Source organism: Equus asinus, chromosome 19, assembly GCF_041296235.1.
Source record: "Equus asinus isolate D_3611 breed Donkey chromosome 19, EquAss-T2T_v2, whole genome shotgun sequence".
NCBI classification, from domain to species: Eukaryota; Metazoa; Chordata; class Mammalia; order Perissodactyla; family Equidae; genus Equus; species Equus asinus.
Window position 1 is genome coordinate 28,730,105 of NC_091808.1, and position 6,408 is coordinate 28,736,512.

The following is a 6,408-nucleotide window of genomic DNA, read 5'->3' on the forward strand; positions in this document are numbered from 1 at the left end:
TGGCCGCTAGGAAGTGTAAGAGAAAAGGAAATTTATTCTTTCTTGTAGCTTCCATAAGAAACCTGGGCCTGCAGTCATCTTGATTTTAGCCCAATAAGATGCATTTTGGGCTTCCGAACTGTAGAACTTTAAGGTATAAATTTGTTTGTTTTAAGCCACTAGTGTGGTAATTTGATAAGCAGCAATTGTAATCTAAAGCAGACATTCAGCTAAAAACGTTTTGTTCAAGGAAACTGATGTTAAGCCTCTCAATTCATTCATTTGGATTTTCTTGGGTCAAGGCATTTTTTTTTTGTTGAAATCCCACCTTAAATAAGAAAAGAAAATTAAAGTCAATTTGCAGACATATGGCTCCCTTAGTGCAGAGAATTTCTCATCATCTAAACATAAATGTGTTTCTAGCTGAGGCCTTTGAGTCTTTAAGAGAGGAAAAGAAATTCATCATTAAAATTAAGGTCACTCTTTCTACTCTAAATCTGTGTGCCAAAATTTTTACATTCTTTCAATTTCATGTTTCTTCAAATGTTTATTATTTTTATCCTGTTCCTCTTTCTCTCAAGTTTCCTTTCAACCAAGAAGATGGGATTATCAATGGGTCTGTTTTTCTGTGTGTGTATGTATACATAAAGACAGTCCTCAACTTACAATGGTTCAGCTCCTCATTTTTCAACTTTACGATGGTGAAAAGCAATACATATTCAGTAGAAACTGAACTTTAAGTTTTGAATTTTGATCTTTTCCCCAGAGTAGTGATAAGTGGTACAATACTCTCCCATGATGCTGTGTTATGGCAGCAAGCCACAACTCCCACTCAGCCATGCGATGACGAGGGTAAAGAACTCAAACACTTACAACCATTCTGTACCCATACGACCATTCTGTTTTTCACTTTGAGTACAGTGTTCAATCAATTACATTAGACAGTCAACACTTTTTTTTATTGTTGTTTTTTGCTGAGGAAGATTTGCCCTGAGCTAACATCCGTGCCAACCTTCCTCTATTTTTTAGTATGTGGGCTGCCAGCACAGCATGGCTGCTAACAGAGCAGTGTAGATACACACCTGGGAACCAAATCTGGGCTGCTGAAGCAGAGCACACTGAACTTAACCAGTTCAGTGGGCTGGCCCATCAACACTTTATTTTAAAATAGATCTGTGTTAGATCATTTTGCCTAACTGCAGGGTAATGTAAGTATTCTGAGCTCATTTAAGGTGGTCTAGGCTAAACTATGGTGTTTGGCAGTTTAGATGCATTAGATGCATTGAAATGAATTTTTGAATTATGACACTTTCAACTTATGATAGGTTTATTGAGATGTAACCCCAGTGTAAGTGAGGAAGATTTTTACATATATATATAAAAATACATATTAATATTACATATAACATTAATATTGATATAAAACTATATAGAATTGTATATAATATAAATATATAATATTATATAATATATTATAAATAAACATATATAAACTTGCCATTTTTTTATGTAATTACACTCCAATAAAGTAGAGTTAAAAAATTCTAGGGTACATAACCCAGGGTCGGGTCTAGAGCACAGGTTGCTGAGTTATAAGACCTAGGAGAGACGTCTTATAACTTGAAGAAGGAAAATGTCACAGAGATAGGAACTGTGAAGTTAAATTAAGGCCATTTTCACTTGATAAACTATTTTTCTCATAAACTCTAAGATTTAATCTACATATATAAAGGGAGTGAACTAGCATACATTTCTTGAAGAAGAAAGTGCGATACAGCTGCACACAACATGACGGATGAGCTTTAGAGACAACGTGAGGAATCACAGCTGATACAGACTCAACGAGGAACACGGCAGAGATCAGAGCAACTCCCCTCCACACTCTCATCTGAGAATCAAGGCACTTTCCTACCAATTGCTGTTACAATGGATTATTAGGCAGCAACAGCTAACTGATACAAAAATAAAAACAAACAGAAGTGAAGGCAATTATAATAATCTGCTTCTTTTCATTCTAGGCATTTGTCCTGATATTTGAAGATAACATTCATGATTACTCTGTTATTGAAGATTATTTCGGATAAATGTATTAAAATTTACTCCACTGAGGTTCCTTTCCAGGTAAGCAGGAGAAGGTGGAAGGACATGCAAGTTTGTTTAAAACCTGTGACTCTCAATCACATGACGGGGCAGGAAGTCAAGCTCTCTACTGAGTCATCCTCTCATCAGGAGGAGATACATATATATATGTTATTCAATGTATGATATGGATATTGTTATTCACTGCCCATTTAGTGGTTATGACAAAATTTTTACTGCATTTAGAGTCATGGAAAAGGTATGACTTGTGGCAGCACTGGAAGTTTTCAAGATGAAATGAAGATAATTTAATAAAAAAATTTGAACACACCAACCAAGTCATCCCAATGAAAAACCCACTTCCACACAGACATCAGTCTCTCAAACTTCAATGTGTAGATGTATAGCTAGAAATAGAAATATTTTACTCAGTAATACAAAGTATCTTACAATTCTACTTCATCACACTTAAGCTCTACTCTGTTTCAGAGGCCAAATAAAGTCAATCTATTTATTCAAATTTGTGCTTCTGTGTGGACTCCACTCGGAGACATGTCTTTGGTAATCATTTTGCTGTCACGATGGAGGCACAGTGGACACAGATCTGAATAAGAGAACAGGATTCTAATGAGGAGAATAAAATTCAATGACTACCTATCAAACACAATATATATATTGAAGTCTACATTTTCTGGATCAGCAATTGGGGTAGTGATATACAAAGGAACGATGTACAAAAATGTGTGAAACAGTGGTCTCATATTTTCCCCTATTACAAAATTATATAAATTGCCTTGGTTGTCAATTGTAGTTTTTTAAAATGTGAGTAATACAACTCATCACTGTTCTATAAGGAAAACAAGAGAAAAATTATTTGGGGTGATATATGTCATTAGAGAAGAAATTATTTTTAAGAAATTCATGTTGTCCATGAAAGAAATGGGAATTTTGAAATATTTCAAACACAAAGTTGGGAAAAACTTTGATAAATAGGAAAAAAATAAATATTAGAAAACTGTTTCTATATCAGAGTGAGTGAAAGCTTAACAGAATGAGTTACTTAAATTGTATAAAGAAGTTGAAGTCAAAGAAATGGACAGACATGGAAAAAAGGGAAGGAACAATTTTTACTTGCATTATACAATCAAAGAAAAGCAATTTCTGGCTCAGAAACTTTTAGCACTGCAATCAAGGATACTTCTTCTGACCCAGGAGAATTATTCCTTTTATAGCTACCATCTCAAAGAATGATTTCAGAGTTTTCTTTATGTCTTTGTTCCTCAGGCTGTAGATGAAGGGGTTCAGCATAGGTGTGACCACAGTGTACATCACTGAGGCTGTGGCACTGGAGTGTGAGCTGTGGGTGGCAGCAGAGCTGAGGTACACTCCTAGGCTGGTGCAGTAAAATAAGGAGACAACTGAAAGGTGAGATGCACACATGGAAAATGCTTTGTACTTTCCCTGAGTTGATGAGATTCCACATATGGAGGAAACTATCTTAGAGTAAGAGTAAAGGATACCAACCAGGGGACCACCAGCCAGCAGCACAGCCGCAACACATATCACCATGTTATTGAGAAAGGTGTCAGAACAGGCAAGTTGGACCACCTGATTGAGTTCACAGAAAAATTGGGGGATTTCCACGTCTGTGCAGAAGGACAATCACAACACCATTAAGCTTTGTAACAAGGAATAAAAGGCACTCACGAACCAGGACACCAGAACCAATAGTCTACAGAGCTGGGCGTTCATGATCGCTGAGTAGTGCAGGGGGTGGCAGATGGCCACAAACTGGTCATAGGCCATTATAGTCAGGAGAAAGTTATCTATTCCTGCAAATAATATGTAAAAATACACCTGGGAGATGCAGCCTTCGTAGGTTATGCCTTTGCTCTGCATCTGGATGCTCAGCAGCATCTTTGGGATGGTGGTGGAGGTGAAGCAAATGTCTACAAAGGACAGGTTGGAGAGGAAGAAATACATGGGTGTGTGGAGGTGGGAGTCAGAGATGGTGGCCAGGATGATGAGCAGGTTTCCAGACACAGTGGTCAGGTACATGGAGAGGAAAAGTGCAAATAGAAGGGACCACAGTTCTGGTTCCTCTGAAAATCCCAGAAGAAGAAATTTTTTAAAATGTGTGTCATTCTCTGGTTCCATGTGTTGGAGGTGACTACTAGGAAATAGAAAAATAAATGACTTCCTTTCACACAAGCAAGCATTAGTTACGTAGAATAACTGCTACATCTAGATTTAGAATCAAGAAATTTAATTTCAATATTTTGTGTATGATCTTGTCCCCATTACGGCATCTCCAGTGCTACTTCTCTTTAGGAATTCCTTTTCCACCATCAGTTTGTTCCTCAAACATAATGTTCCTAATGTTTTATTGAGTATCTTTCATGCATTTGAGTAATATATATTGAATATAAGCCATATTCCAAGCACCATCCAGAGAATAGAACCTCGAAAAACAAAGTCCCTAATCTAATGATGGAGAAAGAATATGACCAAATAAAAATAATGATACAACATATGCAATGGTGACAGACACTCTGATAAAAAGACGACACGTCAAAAGGAGACAGTGGATAGGGGTGTTATATTTTATTGGGAGTTGAGGCAGGAGCTGCAAGTGAGGTGACATTTGAACAGAAATCTGAAAGAAGAGTGAGTGGAGACACAAGTTTCTCTGAAGAACTGTGTGCCTGGCAGAAGGACCAGCCTTGCAAAGACCCTGAGAAAGACGATTGCTTTACACAATCAAGATTCAAAATGTGTCTAGGGGAATGAGCAAGGCGTAGAGTGATGAGATGGTGTCAGAAAATGTTGAGGAATGAGGTGGCCTCCCTGCTGCTGCTGAAACCTCAAGAAAAGGGGAGTCCCTTGTCCATATCATGTAAAACTTGCACTTTATTAATCTGGTTACATAGGCACCCTGTGAATTACAAAGGCTATCCTCTCAGCACTTTGAGTTGATTAAGTTCTGGACCCTCTATTCTAAGGGTTACCTTGAAATATACGAGTCCAGGTAGCCCTGTTCTGAGGACTGCTCTCAGTTCACAAGGATCACACGCACACACAACACAGCACACCTGGCCGCCCTCCTCTGCGTTCCTTCTCCATCACTGTTTAGGCTGCGGGTGGCCAGAACTCAAGCTGTCCTGATCAAGATTCTATCCCCTAAAAAATTTAGAAATGGTATCCACGTATTCCTGTTGAAACGTCCCATGACAAATAAACTTGGGGCTCCATAACGAAGTGTGCATTTTCTGCCCTGTATTTAGAGAAACATAATCAGTTCAATAAACATAGAGGGAGAGAGAGTAATAAAATGGGAATGAGGAAGAAAAAGATTTAATAAGCTCAGGTGCTTCCTGAGAGACAGTGAGGAAGAAAAGATTTCACTGGTTTCTGGTAGCACTCCAAAGCTGATGACATTCTGTTGACGCCAAGCAAAAATAATAAAGGAGAAAAAATAAATTTGTCCAAAAGACAAAAGTAGTGATAAATTTGTGGTGTGGAACACTTTACAGATTGAACATCCCAAGTGAAAACTGACCAAAGGAATTAAATAATTCACAAAAGAAAATATACAAGAAAAGTTGGGTGTTTTTAAAATCAAGCCGTAGAAGCATTGCCTTCCCTTTGCCTATTCTGTATGCATTTGCCCAGTTGGTTTTTCCATGGTTGGGTAGCAGATGGCGCAAGCGCCTTCTCACTTCTCTTATGTGTGATCTTCGCTTTGTTGGTTTGTACATTAGGTTTCATTCTTTTTTTGACAAACCCAATGTGAACACTGTAGTCCTGACTATGGTCATCAGACAACCAGCAAAGGCCCCCAAGACCGTGCTCTCCAAGGTCCTGCACCTGCCGCGACAAGTCCATCCTGTTACCTGATTGACTCTTTTTCTATGATTGATCCCTGAGCACATGGTGTCACACACACATTTATTTCATTGCACTCTGGCTTCACCACTATAACGCAAGATCCAAACAAGTAGGGCTTCACCAGTTTTGTTCACCTTTTCTTTTCACAAATGTACGTTAATATGTGTACTCTATAGGACCAAACTTAAGTAAAAGCAAAGTCATAAAATAAAAAGAATGGCAAAGAGAATGAAACCAGGTTAAAGACAGTGGCTTCGAAGTAACTGCATTAAAGGAAATTGAGTGGAGCATCAAAAACTAACAAAACAAGATGTAAAATAGCAATAATTTAACAACAACATGGCTTATTAATTAAATTGTCAAAAGTATAGACATAAAAGAATATAATGTATAATGTTCCTAGAAATTATTGCAGATAGCAGATGCTTATTTGTTGAATGACTCAGGAGCTAGGTCTCAGTA

General features: G+C 37.7%; 1 pseudogene; it reads right to left on the reverse strand.

The window, feature by feature from the left end:
• Positions 1 to 3,246: 3,246 nt before the first annotated feature.
• Positions 3,247 to 4,215, reverse strand: LOC106848575 (olfactory receptor 7A17-like; annotated as a pseudogene).
• Positions 4,216 to 6,408: the final 2,193 nt, after the last annotated feature.